Source organism: Carcharodon carcharias, chromosome 1, assembly GCF_017639515.1.
Source record: "Carcharodon carcharias isolate sCarCar2 chromosome 1, sCarCar2.pri, whole genome shotgun sequence".
Taxonomy (NCBI): Eukaryota; Metazoa; Chordata; class Chondrichthyes; order Lamniformes; family Lamnidae; genus Carcharodon; species Carcharodon carcharias.
In genome coordinates, this window is record NC_054467.1 from 194,189,212 (window position 1) to 194,207,370 (window position 18,159).

Sequence of the window (18,159 nt, forward strand, 5' to 3'; positions counted from 1 at the left end):
TGTTCTGCTGAGGGACTACGAGCAGCTCGAGGATAAATTTAAAAGCAGAACCACAAAGGTAATAATCTCCAGATTACTACTTGAGCCACGTGCAAATTGGCATGGGGTAAATAAAATTACAGAGGTAAGTGCGTGACTCAAAGATTGGTTTGGGAGAAATAGATTCCGATTCATGGGGCACTGACACCAGTACTGGGGAAGGAGAGAGCTATTGCATTGGAACGGCTGGGACCAGTGAACTGGCAAATTGTATAACTAGGATTTTAGATAGGACTTTAAACTAATTAGTCAGGGGGAGGGTTCAATTGAAGGGAAGTTTAGAAAATCAAAAATAAATGAGAGAGCAGAGATGCAGGGCAGTGAAGAAGTGAATGAAAATAAAAGCGTGATGGGAAGGGGCATACAATATAAGCAGAAGAGTGCAGCAGAAATTAGAACAAGAATGAATAATAACGGTAAAAAGTCAAAGCTTAAGGCTCTTTATCTGAATACACGCAGCATTTGTAACAAGATAGATGAGTTGACAGCACAAATAGAAATAAATGGATATGACTTGATAGCTATTAAAAAGATGTGGTTGCAGGGTGACCAAGACTCAATAGTCAAGGCTATTCGATGTTCCAAAAAAATAGGCAAAAAGGAAAAGGAGGTGGGGTAGCTTTCTTAATAAAGGAAGGTATCAGTGCAGTGTTAAGTAGTGATATAGGTGCAACAGATCATGATGTGAAATCAATTTGGGAGGAAATAATAAATAGCAAGGGGAAGAAGTCACTGGTGGAAGTCATACATAGGCTCCCGAAGAGTTGCCTCACTGTAAGACAAATTACAAATTGGGAAATAATGGAGGTGTGTAAGAAGGGTGCTACAATTGTCATGGATGATTTTAATCGGCATATTGACTGGACAAATCAGATTGGCAGGGATAACATGGAAGACAAATTTGTAGAGTGCATCAGGGATCATTTCTTAGAGAAATACATTGCAGAGCCTACTCAGGAACAGGCTATTTTAGATCTAGTTATGTGTAATGAGGTAGGATTAATAAGAGATCTCGTAATTAAGGATGCTCTAGCAGGTAGCAATCACAACATGGTAGAATTTCAAATTCAGTTTGAGGGCGAACAACTCAGGTCTCAAACCAGTGTCCTCAACTTAAATAAGGGCATTTACAGAGATTATGAAGAAAGAATTGTCTAAAGCAGGGTGGGAAAATAGACTAAGGGGAAGGTCAGTGTATGAGCGGTGGCAGACATTTAAGCAAATATGTCATAAAGATCCATAAAACTTTATCCCAGTCGAAAAGAGGGACTCGATGAGAAGGATGAGCCACCTGTGCTTAATAAAGGCGGTCAAGGAAAGTATCCAATCAAAAACTAAGGCATATGAAGTGGCAAAAAGTAGTAGTAGGCCAGCGGATTGGGAATTTTTTAGGAACCAGCAGTGGATGACTAAAAATCTAATAAAGAGAGAGAAAATTGATTATGGAAGCAAATTGGCCAGAAGTATAAAAACAGACAGCTAGAGCTTCTATGGGTATATAAAAAGAAAGAGAGTAGCTAAAGTGAGAGTGGGACCCATGGAGGATGGGACTGGAGAATTGATAATGGGGAATAGGGGGAAATGGCAGATAATTTAAACAAATGTTTTATATCGGTCTTCACAGTGGAGGACACTATAAACATTCCAAAGATATCAGATAGGCAAGGAGGTAATGGGAGGGAAGATCTTGTAACATTCTCTATCATGAGGAACAAAGTATTTGACAAAGTAATGGGACTAAAGGCAGACAAGACGCCAGGACCTAATGGCTTGCATCCAGGGTTTTAAAGCAAGTGGCTGCAGATATAATGGAGGCATTGGTCAAAATATTCCACAACTCACTTGGTTCCAGGAGGCTCTCAGTGGATTGGAAAACCACTAATGTGACACCCCTGTTCAAGAAGGGAGGCAAAAAGCAGGAAACTATAGGCCAGTCAACCTAACATCTGTCATTGGGAAAATGCTAGAATCCATTATTAATGAACAAATAGCAGGACATTTAGAAAAGCGTAACACAATCAGACAGAGTCAACATGGTTTTGTGAAAAGGGAAGTCATGTTTGACAAATTTGCTAGAGCTCTTTGAGGATATAACAAGCAGAGTTGATAAAGGGGAAATGGTAGATGTAGTGTATTTGGATTTCCAGAAGGCATTCAATACTGTGCACATAAAAGGTTATTGCACAAGATAAGAGTTCATGGTGTTGGGGGTAATGTATTAGTATGGATTGAGGATTAGTTAACATACAGAAGACAGAGAGTCAGGATTAATTTTTGGAAAGACAAAAGACAAGGATCAGTCCTAGAACCTCAATTATTTATTATTTTTATTATGGACTTGGAGGAGGGGGCAGAGTGGAATGTATCCAAATTTGTTGATGATACGAAAATAGGTGGGAGGACATGTTGTGATGAGGATGTAAGGAATCTGCAAGGGGATATAGACAGGTTGAGGGAGTGGGCAAAAATTTGGCAGATGGGATTTAATGAAGGAAAGTGTGAGGCCATGCACTTTGGTAGGAAAAATCAAAAGGCAGGCTATTAATGGAGAGAGACTCCAAAGAAGTGCCACACAGAGGGATCTGGATCCATGACTCAGGAGGGAATCGAGGAGAAGGAATTTTGCACACAACAGGAGGAAGGGAATCCAACAGAGGGCACTGGTCAGAAGTGACTGAAGCATTCTGAGAGAAGTCATCACAGTCACCACGACTCAGGATGGAATCGAGGAGAAGGACTCTTGCACTCAACAGGAGGAAGGGCATCCAACAGAGGGCGCTGATGAAAAGTGACTGAAGCATTCTGGGAGAAGTCATCGCAGTCACCATGACTCAGGAGGGAATCGAGGAGGACCCACTGTCAAAGAACGGAATAGCCCCAAACATTATATAGCTGTAGTGTTTCCATCCCTCCCTCCTCCTCAAACCTAAAAAAAAGGAGAGAGAGGAAGAGACAGTGCCTTCAGGAGTGCACCAGACCTGTCAGGGACACTCTTCTGAAAGTGGATTTTAAAGAAAAACAGCTGATTGGTGAATAAATCCTGGGAGCAGACTTGGAGGGAGGAGCACTGGAATGGTCAGTATAAACCTAGCTTACCTCGGAGGTTCATGGCCTTGTCTTTAGGGAGCAGACTCAGAGGGAGGAGCACCAGAGCGGTGACCTAGGGGCACAGAGTAACTGAAGCCAAAACTGAAAAAGTGACATCACAGGAAAGCTGTGACCTGATTAGTTGGTAGGAAATCTGCACCAAATTTGAAAAAAAAATCACTGCAAAGCCATTTAATAAATTAATTATCTAAGTAGAGATGGCTGGGCAGGTGATGTGCTGTAGCTGTATGATGTGGGAGCTGGCAGATCACATTGCGAGCCACAGTGACCACATCTGCAGCAAGTGTTCATTGCTGGAGGAACTCGGGCTCAGAATTGATGAGCTGGAGTCTGAGTTCCGGATGCTGTGGCACATCCGGGAGGGGGAGAGTTATCTGGACACTTTGTATCAGGAGGCAGTCACACCCGGAAGATTAAGTGCCTCAAGTCCGGTCAGTGGTCAGGGTCAGCAGGGTGTGACTGTAAGTGAGGCAGGTAGAGGGATCCTGTGTTCAGGAACAGAGGAGCCTCAGCTCTTGACCTTGTCCAACAGGTACGAGGTACTTGCGCCCTGTGTAGATGAGGAACAGAGCTGTAGGGAGGATGAGCCAGCTGAACACGGCACCGTGGCACAGGAGGTCTTTCAAGAGGGGTGAGCAAAAAGACAAGTGGTAGTTGTAGGGGATTCTATAATTAGTGGAATTGATAGCTTCCCTTGTAAGCAGGAACGAGAGTCCCGCATGGTATGTTGCCTGCCCGGTGCCAGGGTGAGGGACATCTCTGACCGGCTTGAAGGGATATTGGAGAGGGAGGGGGATGATCCAGTTGTTGTGGTCCACATCGGGACAAATAACATAGATAAGACTAGGAAAGAGGACCTGTTTGGGGATTATCAGGAACTAGGAAATAAATTACAGAACAGGTCCTCAAGGGTTATAATCTCTGGATTACTATCTGAGCCACGTGCAAATTGGCATAGGGACGAGAATAAGGGAAGTAAACACATAGCTAAAGGAGTGGTGCGGGAAAAAGGGGTTCCATATCATGGGGCACTGGCAACAGTATTGGAACAGGAGGGATCTGTACCATTGGGACGGTCTCCATCTGAACCGATCTGGGACCAATGTTCGAGCGAAAAGGGTAAATAGGGTGGTCAACAGGACTTTAAACTAGAAAGTGGGGGGGAAGGAAAGGGTAAAACTCCAAGAAGTATGACTAATGGGAAACAAAGCAGCAGGTTAGCGTGTGGGGGGGGTGGATTCAACTTCATGGAAAATTATGAAAAAACTGAAAAGAAAGGAGAGCCCAGGAGAGGCTATTAAAGTCTCCAGACATAAAATAGACAGAGTGTTTGGAAAGGGCTAGGAATCTAACTTCAAGCACATCAGATAAAGGGACAACAATGAGAAAGGGGACGGGAAATACAGGATTAAAGGTATTGTATTTGAATGAACGTAGTATACGAAATAAGGTAAATGAGCTTGTGGCGCAGATTGAAATTGGCAGGTATGATGTGGTGGGCATTATGGAGATAGGGCTGCAAGGGGATCAGGACTGGGAGCTAAATATCCAAAGATATACATCCTATCGAAAAGATAGGCAGGTTGGCAGAGGGGGTGGGGTTGCTTTGTTAGTAAGAAATAAAATTAAATTGAAAGCAAGAAAAGACGTAGGGTCAGATGATGTAGACTCTGTGGGTAGAGTTGAGGAACCGCAAAGGTAAAAAAACCATAATGGGAGTTATGTACAGGCCTCCGAACAGTAGTCAGGATGTGGGGCACAAGATACACCAGGAGATAGAAAAGGCTTGTAAGAAAGGCAAGGTTACAGTGATCATGGGGGATTTCAATATTCAGGTAGACTGGGAAAATCAGGTTGGTAGTGGATCCCAAGAAAAGGAATTTGTGGAATGTCTATGAGATGGCTTTTTGGAGCAGCTTGTGGTGGAGCCCACTAGGGAGCAGGCAATTCTAGAGTTAGTGATGTGTAATGAGACAGATTTGATAAGGGAGCTTAAGGTGAAGGAACCCTTAGGAGGAAGTGATCATAATATGATAGAATTTACCCTGCAATTTGAGAGGAAAAAGCTGGAATCAGATGTAACGGTAGTACAGCTGAATAAAGGCAACTACAGAGGCATGAGGGAGGAGCTGGCCAGAATTGACTGGGAGATGAGCCTAGCAGGAAAGACAGTGGAACAGCAATGATAGGAGTTTCTGGGAGTAATTTGGGAGACACAGCAAAAATTTATCCCTAGGAAGAAAAAGCATACTAAAGGGAGGATGAGGTAACCATGGCTAACAAGGGAAGTCAGGGACAGCATAAAAGCTAAAGAGAAAGCATACAATGCGGCGAAGAGCAGTGGGAAACCAGGGTATTGGGAAGCCTACAAAGACCAACAGAGGACAACTAAAAAAGAAATAAGGAGGGAGAAGATTAAATATAAGAAAAAGACTAGCTAGTAATATAAAAGAAGATTGCAAGAGTTTTTTTTAGATATATAAAGGGTAAGAGAGAGGAAAAAGTGGACATTGGGCCATTGAAAAATGATGCTGGAGAAGTAGTAGTGGGAACAAAGAAATGGCAGAGGAACTGAATGGTTAGTTTGCATCAGTCTTCACAGTGGAAGACACGAGCGACATCCCCAATGTTCAAGAGAGTCGGGGGGCAGAGGTGAGTGTGGTGCCCATTACCAAGGAGAAGGTGCTAGGAAAACTGAAAGGTCTGAAGGTGGATAAATCACCTGGGCCAGATGGATTACACCCCAGAGTTCTGAAGGAGATAGTTGAAGAGATAGTGGAGGCGTTAGTGGCGATCTGTCAGGAATCACTGGAGTCAGGGAGGGTCCCAGAGGACTGGAAAATCACTAATGTAACCCCCCTGTTTAAGAAGGGAGTGAGGCAAAAAATGGGAAATTACAGGCCGATTAGCCTGCCCTCAGTCATTGGTAAGATTTTAGAGTCCATTATTAAGGATGAGATTTCAGAATACCTGGAAGTGCATGGTAAAATCAAGCAAAGTCAGCATTGTTTCATCAAGGGTGGTCATGCCTGGCACATCTGTTAGAATTCTTTGAGGAGGTAACGAGTAGGTTAGACAAAGGAGATCTACTTGGACTTCCAGAAGGCCTTTGACAAGGTGCCGCACAGGAGGCTGCTCAGTAAGATAAGACCCATGGAGTTAGAGGCAAGGTGCTAGCATGGATAGAAGATTGGCTGTTTGGCAGGAGGCAGAGAGTGGGGATAAGGGAGTCCTTCTCAGAATGGTGGCCGGTGACTAGTGGAGATCTGCAGGGCTCAGTGTTGGGGCCACAACTTTTCACTTTATACATTAATGATCTAGATGAAGGAACTGATGGCATCCTGGCTAAGTTTTCAGATGATACAAAGATAGGTGGAAGGACAGATAGTATTGAAGAGGCGGGGAAGCTGCAGAAGGATTTGGACAGGTTAGGAGAACGGGCAAAGAAGTGGCAGATGGAATACAACGTGGGCAAGTGTGAGGTCATGCACTTTGGTAGGAAGAATAGAGGCATTGACTATTTTCTAATTGGGGAGAGAATTCAGAAATCTGGAGTGCAAAGGGACTTGGGAATCCTAGTCCAGGATTCTCTTAAGGTTACTTGCAGGTTGAGTCGGTAGTTAGGAAGGCTAATGCAATGTTGGCATTTATTTCGAGAGGACTAGAATATAAAAGCATGGATATGCTGCTGAGGCTTTATAAGGCTCTGGTCAGACCACATTTAGAATATTGTGAGCAATTTTGGGCCCCGTATCTCAGGAAGGATGTGCTGGCCCTGGAGAGGGTCCAGAGGAGGTTCACGAGAATGATCCCAGGAATGAAAGGCTTAACATATGAGGAACGTTTGAGGACTCTGGGTCTATATACTCGATGGAGTTTAGAAGGATGAGGGGGGATCTGATTGAAACTTACAGAATACTGAAAAGCCTGGATAGAGTCGACATGGGGAAGATGTTTCCATTAGTAGGAGAGTCTAGGACCCGAGGGCACAGCCTCAGACTAAAGGGAAGACCTTTTAGAAGAGAGATGAGGAGAAACTTCTTTAGCCAGAGAGTGGTGAATCTATGGAATTCATTGCCACAGAAGGTTGTGGAGGCCAGGTCATTGAGTGTATTTAAGACCGAGATAGATAGGTTCTTGATTGGTAAGGGGATCCGAGGTTACTGGGAGAAGGCGGGAGAATGGGGTTGAGAAACTTATCAGCCATGATTGAATGGCGGAACAGACTCGATGGGCTGAATGGCCTAACTTCTGCTCCTATGTCTTATGGTCATATGGGTGTTCTTGTGCATGAAACACAAAAAGTTAGCATGCAGGTGCAGCAAATAATTGAGAAGGCAAATAGAATTTTGGCCTGTATTGCTAGGGGGTTTGAGTTTAAAAATAGAGAAGACTTGTTACAACTGTACAGGGTGTAGTTGAGGCTACACCTGGAGCACTGTGTACAGTTTTGGCCCCGTATTTAAGAAAATATATATAGGCATGGGAGGCAGTTCAAAAGATGTTCACTAGGCTGATTCCTGGGATGAAAGGGCTGACTTATCAAGAACAGGTTAGGCCTTTATTCATTAGCGTTTAAAAGAATGACGGATGACCTTATTGCAACACATAAGATTCTGAGGGGGCTTGATAGGGTAGATGTTGAGGAGATGTTTCCAGTAGAGGGGGAAATCTCGAACTAGGGGACATAGTTACAGAATAAGGGAATGCTCATTTAAAAATGAGATTCGAAGGATTCTTCTCTCAGTGGGTAATGAATGTCCGGAATTCTCTTCCTCAGAGAGTTATGGAGGCTAGATCACTGAGAGTATTTAAAGAAGAGTTAGGTAGATTTTAAAAAAGTCAGGTAGTTGAGGGCTATGAGGAGCCAGCACTAAAGAGGAGTTGAGGCCTGGGGCAGATCAGCCATGATCTTATTGAATGGTGGGGCAGGCTTGAGGGGCCAAATGGCCTACTCCTTCTCCTATTTCTTATATTCTTATGTTCTTATATGGTGTGTTACATGAGCATTATCAGATATAAGTTGACACCATTTCACATTAACAGGTATTAGGACAGGTGACACCATTTCACATTAACAGGTATTAGGACAGGTAACTGGAAGCTTGATCAAAGAAATAAGTTCTTAAAAGTGACATAAAGGAGGAGGAAAGGGTGGAGAGGCAGAAGAATTAGGGAGGGAATTCCAAGGAGTAGGGCCTATGGAATGATAATTGGAGGGGGCGGATTTTCATCACTCCACATTGGAAGCCATGCCTTCAGCCATCCAGACCCCATGCTATGGAATTCCCACACCAAACTGCCCCTCTGTCCACAAATGCAAAATACTGCAGATGCTGTAAATCTGAAATAAAAACAGAAAATGCTGGAAACACTCAGCAGATCACGCAGAAAATCTGGAGGGAGAAAAACAGGATTAATGTTTCAATTTGATTAGCTTTTATTAGATGATCAGATCAGCCGACTCAATTCACTTCACATAATATCAAGAAATGTCTGAACACACTGGATACAACAACAGCTTTAGGTCCTGGAAACATCCCGGCCAGCCTCTGACCATCTCTAACAAGAGAGAATCTAACCATCTCCCCTTGAAATTCAATGGTACTAAAATCGTCAATGGGAGTTACCATTGACCAGAAATTGAACTGAACTTGCCACATAAACACCGTGGCTATGAGAACAGGTCAGAGGCTAGGAACCCTGAGATAAGCAACTCATCACATGTCACCCCAAGCTCCCTAACTACAAGGCACAAGCCAGGAGAGTGATGGATGCAACTCTAATACTCAAGAAGCTCAACACCATGCAGAGCAAAGCATCCTATTTGATCCATATACCATCCACCAAACTAAAAATTCACTCCCTCCACTACCAAAATACAATGGTCGCTGTGTGTATTATATACAAGATGCACTGTAGCAACTAACCAATGCTCCTTCGACAGCACCTTCAAAACCCCTGACCTCTACCATTTAGAAGGACAAGGGCAACAGAGGCATGAGAATACCACTACTTGTATGTCCCCATCCAAGCCATACACCACCCTGACTTGGAACAGTGCTTTCACTGTTGCTGGGTCAAAATCCTGGAACTCTCTTCCTAACAGCACTGTGGGTGTACATACACCACATGGACTGCAGCGGTTCAAGGAGGTGGCTTACCACCACCTTCGCAAGGACAGTTAGGGATGGGCAACAAATGCTGACCTTGCCAGTCATCTCCACATCCCATGAAATATATATTTTTTAAAAAGTCAGAAGTAGGGATATTTACTGATGATTGGGCATTGTTAGTTTCCTTTCACAATTCCTCAGATAAGGAAACAATTTGTGCTTGCATGCAGCCAGATCTGGACCTTTGAGTTTGGGCTGATTAATGACAAGTGACATTCATGACACACAAGTGCCAGGCAATGACCATCTCTAACAAGAGAAAATCTAACTGTTTTCTCTTGGCATTCTTTGGCATTATCGTTGCTGAATCCCCAACCATCAACATCCTAAGGAGTTACCATTGAACAGAAACTTATCTAGACCAGACACATAGGGCAGGTTTTTCCGGTCGGTGAGCGGGGGGGGTGGGGCCCACTCGCCGACACGTAAAATGACTCGGGGATACGTCAGGCATGCATCCCAATGCCACTCGTAGATTTTTGATTCGGCTGGCGCACAATCGATTCAGCTGCATGCCCGCCGAACTGTCAACAGCCTGTTAAGGCCATTAAAAAACTAATTAATCTCATTGATGGACCTGCCCATCCAACCTTAAGGTTGGCGGGCAGGCCAGGAGCCCTGGTGGGCCTTGGAAAAAGCATGAAACCTCATCCACAGGCGGGATGAAGTTTCATGAGGGTATTTAAATTTTTAAGAAAGGTTTCAGCAGAACTTATGGACATGCCCCAACTCATGTGACGCTCCTGTCTCCTCAAAGCCTGTCCACCATCTAACTGGCACAGGTCAGGAGTATGATGGAATATTCTTCACTTTTCTGGGTGAGTGTGGCTCCCACAATGCTCAAGAAGTTCAACAGCATCCAGGGCAAAGCAGTCCGCTTGATTGTCACTCCGTCCTCCACCTTAAAAATTCACTCCCTCCACCGCCAGCACACCACGCCTGCTGTGTACGAACTATATGATGCACAGCAGAAACCCACAAAAGCTCCTTTGACATCACCTTCCAAATCCGTGACCTCTCACACAAGAAGAACAAAAGCAGCAGGTGCTCGGGGACACCATAAGATTTCTTCTAAGTCACACACCATCCTGACTTGGAACAATATCACCATTTCTTCATTGTTGCTGGGTAGAAACCCTGGAACTCCTTTCCTAACAGCACTGTGCCAACACCACACAGACTGCAGCAGTTCAAGAAGGCAGCTCAGCACTACCTTCTCAAGGGTAGTTAGTGGTAGAAAGTAAATGCTTTGCCCATGCCATGACTGAATAAAAACAAGAAAAAAAGATCAGATTTGTTATTTTACAATCTATTAACCTCATTGCATTGCTGATGAGAAACTCCTGTCAAGGTGACAACAATTCCAGTGAGAGAAGAGTTCAGAAGGAACACAAAACCTCTGTAAATTATTTTTGAGAAAACTTGTTCTTCACTTAATCCCACTTCTTGCTCTTGTTAATGAGATTTTATCTTTATGTTTATAAGATTGGATCTTTTCAACAGCCTGGCTGAACCTAATCTCCAGCATTCTTATTGCACTATGGAGGCCACACACATGAGTGGATTCCCCTTCCCTGAGTACAACAACACAAATGGAATTTGCTGTAATGGTTTTCAGTTTGCCTTTCTTTGCTGTGGTACAATTTATACTGATGGCAGCTTTTGTCTTTTCAGATTTGAATTGAGACCAACACCAAGCACGTTTTAATTCTAACTAATTACAGGTGTAATAGTTACATTCTGTTTCATTTCTACCCCTTTCAGTAAAAATCATGGACTAGAAATAAACAGGTGTAAAACAGAATTCAACACAGAATCAGAATATTGCCAGCAGGATTTGTGACCATGCAGAAATATAACTGATATTTTGTTTGCAATGACTACAGGAGCTCCTCGTTCAAGCTATCTATGAAGTTGGTTAATAGTTTTGAACAATCTGGGTCTTTGAGGTAGCTAATTCAGCGACATACTACCACTGATGTTTCTGCTAATACATTGGCTGAGAATGGTGTCTGTCAGGTTTTCCACAATGCCATGAGGGATATCTCCTACCGGAGTATTGGGTTCTCTTTCAGTAATATTGAGTGGGGAATTCTTCTACGTATAACAGTAGAGTCTGCTTCTTGCTGTTTTTCCTATTTGTTCTTAGAAAATAAGCATTGCTGGTCAGGCCAGCATTTATTGCCTTTGAGCAGGTGGTGATGAGTTGCCTAAAACTGAATGGCTTATAACACCATTTTCAGAGGGCAGTTAAGAGTTAATCACATTGCTGTGGATCTGAGGTCACATGTAGGATAGATTGGGTAAGGGCGACAGATTTCCTTCTTTAAAGACATTAGTGTACCTTGTATTTTTTATAACAATCTAGTATTTTCATGATTAATGTCAATGAGTCTATTCCAGATTTATTAATTAATTGAATTGAAATTCCTCCAGCTGCAGTGGTGGGATTTTAACTCATGCTTCCCGATCATTAGTTAGGCCAATAGGTTACTAGTTCAGTAACATTACTACGAGTCTACTGTATCCTCAAAATAATATATTGGCATCATCGTTTCACAAATAGCCCAAGTTGGACAATTCATGAAAGAATTGACCAAGTTCAACAATTGCATATGCACTCAATAGAAAATAAAATGTACCTAAGCCTGAAATATATGACCTTCTGAGTTTTTACAGCATTTTCAGTTTTAGTTTTCGATCCAGCTCCACCTACCCCACACCCGTTAAACAGTAAAAATTTCATCACATTCCGCTTCTCTTCAGTTCTGAAGAAGGGTCATATGGACTCAAAACATTGGCCAGAATCTTCGGCTCGGCGAGCGAGGTGGGGCCCACTTGCCAATGGGTTAAATGACGCAAGGAACCATCGGGCGTGTGTCTCGACGTCACTGCGTGTCATTCTGATTTTCAGTTCGGCGGGTGCGCATCGGATTCGGCTGCGCATCCACCGAACTGTCAAAGGCCTATTAAAGCCATTTAAAATCTAGTTAAACCACTTAACATAGCCCAGGCGGCCTTCGCATTTTTCATGAAACCTCATCCACGGGCGGCATGAGGTTTCATGAATGATTTATAAGTGAAATTAAGATTTTCATTAAAATTCATGGACATGTCCCAGGTCATGTGACACTTTCACATGAGGGTACATGTCCTATTATATTTTTTCTTTATTAAAGTTTTTGAAACTCAAATTGATCTCCCTGAGGCAGCTCTGTGCCTCAAGGAGATTTCTGTGCACTCTCACGCGAATGCACGAAAGAGTACAGGCCCCGACTCAGCCTACTCCCCCCCGCCTGCACAGGGAGCGCTCAGCGCTTTTGGGTGCATGTCGTGCTGGGCGGGCCTCAAATAGCCCACCCACGTAAAATGGCGGCACGCAGCTGATCGCACCCACTCCCGTCCAACCACCCCACCCCTCCTCACCCCCCCACCCCGACGGGGAGAAAATTCTCCCCACTAACTCTGTTTCTCTCTCCACAGATGCTGCTAGACCTGCTGAGCTTTACCAGTGTTTTCTGTTTTTGTGCCTGAGATATATATTTTTTTAAATGATATGAACTTCAAAGACCGTTGCCTAAATTATTTTACTATTTTGCTATTCCATGTATTTTGAAATAAAATGCTTGGAAATACCTGTAAGTTCTCCCATCCCTTCACAATGGATTCAACATAACTAAAAATGTTTGACTTAACATCCTAAGCAGCCGCACACACCAATTCCAACCCCAACCCCAATGCTGTATTATAGCTTTACATAGAATCACAGAATTGTTACGGCACAGAAGGAGGCTATTTGGCCCATCAAGTCTGCACCAGTTCTCCAAATGAGCATTATGATTTAGTGCTATTCTCCTGCCTTTTCCCTGTGCCCCTGCACATTGTTTCTATTCAAATAATCATCCAATGCTCTCTTGAATGCCTCAATTAAACTCACAGCTCAAAAGGAGAGCTCCAAGCAATTGTTTGGGAGACAGAATGACTGACCCAATTGTTGATTCATTTCAGTGTCTGCTGAAAACCAACTTCAGCCAAGACACAGTCCCTTAGGACTGCCCTGAGAAAATCATTATATTTTTCCCATCTGTTTTCTGCACTCTCTCTAATGCCTTCACAACTTTCTTAAAGTGTGGTGCCCAGAATCCATCTGAGGCTGAACCAGTGTTTTATACAAGTTTAACATTGCTCTTGTACTCCATGCCACTATTGATCAGGCCTAGGATACTGTCTGCTTTATTAATCGCTCTCTCAACCTGTTCTGCCACCTTCAATGATTTATGCAAATATGTACCCAAATTTGCTGATGATAAAAAGAAAAGTGGGAATGCATGTAGGGAGGAGGATACAAAAAGTCTGCAACAGGATAGAGGTAGGTTAAGTGAGTTATCAAAAAATAGGCAGATGAAATATAATGTGGGAAAGTGTGTCCAGTTTGGCAGGAAGAATAGAAAAGCACAAAATTATTTGAATGGAAAGAGATTGCAGGATGCTGTGGTACAGAGGGTTCTGAGTGCCCTTGCACATGAATCACAGAAGTTAGCGTACAGATACAGAAAGTAATTAGGAAAACAAATGGTATGTTGGCCTTTATTGCAAGGGGGAATTGAATATAAAAGAAGATCATGTTACAGCTGTACAGCGCATTGGTGAAACCTACAGTACTGTATACAGTTTTAGTCTCCTTAACTAAAGAGGACCATACTTGCTTTGGAAACAGTTCAGTGAAGGTACACCAGGCTGATTCCTGGGATGAAGGGGTTGTCTTATGAGGAAGGGTTGAGCAGGTTGTGGCTATACTCATTGGAGTTTAGAAGGATTAAAATTGATCTTATTCAAACATACCAGATTCTGAGGGGCCTTGACAGGGTAAATGCCGAGAGGATGTTTCCCCTCAAGGTGGACGCTAGAACTTGGGGGCACAGTTTCAAAATAAGATCATAAGACCATAAGACGTAGGAGTAGAAGTCAGCCATTTGGCTCTTTGAGTCTGCTCTGCCATTCAATGAGATCACGGCTGATCTGATAATCCTCAACTCCACTTCCCTGCCTTGTCCCCATAACCCTTGTACCTTTACTGATTAAAAATCTGTCTATCTCAGCCTTGAATATACTTAGTGACTCAGCCCCTACAAAGAATTCCACAGATTGACCACCCTCTGAGAGAAGAAACTCCTCCTCATCTCTGTCTTAAGTGGGTGGCCCCTTACTCTGAGATTATGCCCTCTGGCCCTAAACTCTCTCACAAGGTGAAACAACCTCTCAGCATCTACCCTGTTAAGTCCCCTTAGAATCTTATATGTTTCAATAAGGTCACCTCTCATTCTTCTAAATTGCAATGAGTACAGGCCCAATCCACTCAACCTCTCCCCATAAGAAAATCCCTCCATACCCGGGATCAACCTAGCGAACTTTCTCTGGACTGCCTCCAATGCCAATACATATTTCCTTAGATAAGGGGGCCAAAAGTGTTCACAGTATTCTAGGTGTGCATCTAACTAGTACATTGTATAGTTTTAGCAAGGCTTCCATATTTTTATAACACATTCCCTTTGAAATAAAGGCCAACATTCCATTTGCCTTCCCTATTACCTGCTGAACTTGTATGCTAGTTTGTTGTGATTCATGCACAAGGGCCGCCAAACCCCTCTGTGCTGCAGATTTCTGTAGTCTTTCTCCATTTAAATAATATTCAGCTCCTCTATTCTTCCTGCCAAAGTACATAACGTCACATTTTCCCATACTATATTCCATCTGCCAAGTTGTTGCCTACGCATTTAACCTGTCCATAAACCTCTGTAGACATTTCGTGTCATCCTCACCACTTGACTTCCTATCTATTTTTGAGATAAGAGGTCTAATAAGAGGTCTTCCATTTACGAAAGAGATGAGAAGAAATTTCTTCTCTCAGAGGGTAGTTGGTGTTTGGGCTACTCTTCCCTAGTGAGCAGTGAAGGCTGGGTCATTAAATATATTTAAGGCTGAGTTAGGCAGCATTTTGATTTACAAAGGAGTCAAGATGTTGGTCAGGAAAGTGGATGTCAGGCCAAAATCAAGTCAGCCGTGGTCTTATTGAATCTGGAGCATGCTCCAGTGGCCTAATGGCCTACTCCTGCTCCTATTTCTTATGATCTTATGATTCTTATGTTCTTACACAGAGAAGTGTGAAGTGATAAATTTTGGCGGAAGAATTAGGAGATACAATATAAAATAAAGGGCACAATGTTAAAGGGGGCGCAGGAACAGAAAGGCCTGTGGGTATATGTGCACAAGTCATTGAATGTGGCAGAGCAGGTTGAGAAAGTGGCTAATAAGGCAAATGGGATCCTGGGCTTTGTAAATAGAGGCATAGAGTACAAAAGCAAGAAAGTTATGATGAAACTCTGGTTTTGTTTCAAATGGATTATTGTTCCCAATTCTAGGCATCACATTCTAATAAGGATCTGAAGGCTTTAGAGAGGGTGCAGAAAAGCTTTATGAGAATGGTTCCGGGTGAGGACTTTCAGTTATGTGGATAGGTTGGAGAAGCTTGGTTTATTTTCCTTAAAGAAAAGGTTGAGAGAGGATTTGATAGAGATGTGCAAAATCAAGAGGTGTCTAAATGGAGTAAATGGAGAGAAACTATCCCACTGGTGTAAGGTTCGAGAATCAGGGGTCACCGGTTTAAAGTGATTAGCAAAAGATCCAATGGCAAAATGAGGAAAATTGATTTTTATGCAGCTTGGATCAGGAAAGCACTCCTTGATGATGGAAGCAGATACAATCAGGGCTTTTAAAAGGGAATCAGATAAGCAACTAAAGAGAACAAGTGGGGGACTGGGACAATCTGAGTTCACCTTGCAGAAAGTTGACATGGACACAATTGACCGAAAGGCCTTCTTCTGTTCTGTGACCATTTATAAATCTATTACAAGAGGAAAGTCCAAATATAAGTTGTTAATGGCATTTAATACAAGTCTGCATACTAAGTAATTGTTCCCTCCAAGTCATACACCATCCTGCCATTATTTCATTGCTGCTGGGTTAAAATCCTGAGCAAGGAGGACGAGGGCAGCAGGTGCATGGGAACACCACAACCCGCAAGTTGCCATCAAGTCACACCCATCCTGACTTGGAAATATATTGCTGTTCCTTCATTGTCTCTGGGTCAAAATCTTGAAACTTTCTCCCCAGCAGCAACGTGGGCATACTTGAACCACATGGACTGCAATGGTTCAAGAAGGTTGCTCGACACCACCTTCCCAAGGGCAATTAATGATAACCAATAAATGCTGGCCTTGCCAACAATGTCCAAACCCTGTGAATGAATAAAAAATAATGCAGCAGAAGAGTTTCCTTCTGCCTGTCAGTGTGAGATGCAGTACCAAGCTTCTCATGTATAGAAAACTTAACGCATTTTATAGTTTTCAAGGCCTGATGTGCATTGAAAGAAAGATTTGAGGATTTTGTTAATGCTTTTAAGATATGCTTCATATCACTCAACAAATGTGATCATATTTGTTTGATAATGTGCTATCGACAGGCAGGTGCATCAATGGGCAATGATAAAGAGCTGCCTTCACACAAACTAGAAAAGGCTTGAAGCGTAAACACATAAATCACAGATACAGCTTTGACATATCGGTCTGAGACAGTGCAGGCTGCAGTCAGTAGGCTTTGATAAAGTGTTGCTGGATTTTTAAATCATATTATTCCTAGTTAACAACAACCAATTTCATGGCCCTTGCTTAAAATGGCCATACCTAAGCAAATAGCATATCCTGAATATAATTTATTTGCTTCTAAAAATGCACGACAGGTTAAAGGACCCTACTTTGTATAAACAAATGGAAATAAATAGATAGGTATTTTGATTGACCAATCTCTTTGTCAATTTATCAGTTTTTTTTGTTTATCAGACAAATGGGTGTATAACAGGCAATGCACAATTAAGTCTGAATCCATTAGGAGAAATTCTCTGAGTATAATAGGTTTGGGATCATAAGATGTTATGATATACATTAAACATTTTAAAGGCTGATATAGTATTACACACTAAGTATGCCCAGCCTTACATGAGGATACAACTGTCCTAATAGAAAGATGGTGTCAGTAGCTGCATGCTTATTGCACATGGACAAGCAAACAACTCTTCCCATTTTTTTTTTTATTCTTTAATGGGATGCAGGCATCACTGGCAAGGCCAGCATTTGTTGACCACCACCAACTGCCCTTGAACTGAGGGGTTGCTGAATCATTTTAGCAGACAGTTAACCACATTGCTGTGGATCTGGAGTCACATGTCAGCCAGACCATGCAAGGATAACTGGTTTCTTTCCCTATGGAGACATTAGTGAACTGGTTGGGTTTTTACAACAATTGATAATAGCTTTGTGGTCATCATCACTGAGATTAGCTTTTAATTCCAGATTCATTAATTGAATTTAAATTCTATCAGTTGTTATGCTGGGATTTGAACCCATATCTTCATGGCATTAGATTGGGGCTCTGAATTACTAGTCAAGTGATATTACCACTATGCCACCACATTCCCCTCTGTGCACATGCAATAGCAGTGTTCAGAGAAGCATTTCAGATAGAGCATAGAGGAAGCTTTAACTGTGCAAGAGAGCGTAAACACCACCAAATAACAGCATGCTCTCAAATGCTGCTTTGCACAAGATGAAAAAGAGCTGAACTCTTGCCTCATTACAAAGTCAAATCCCCCAATATCTAGGAGTAGGTGTGGAGGATGTAGAGGAGCGGAGTTGCAGGGTGAACACAGGAATTCTGGAGATGCAGAGCTCAAGCCCCTAAATTCATATTTCTTTTTTATTCCATTTTCTGCCTGGTAGCCAGA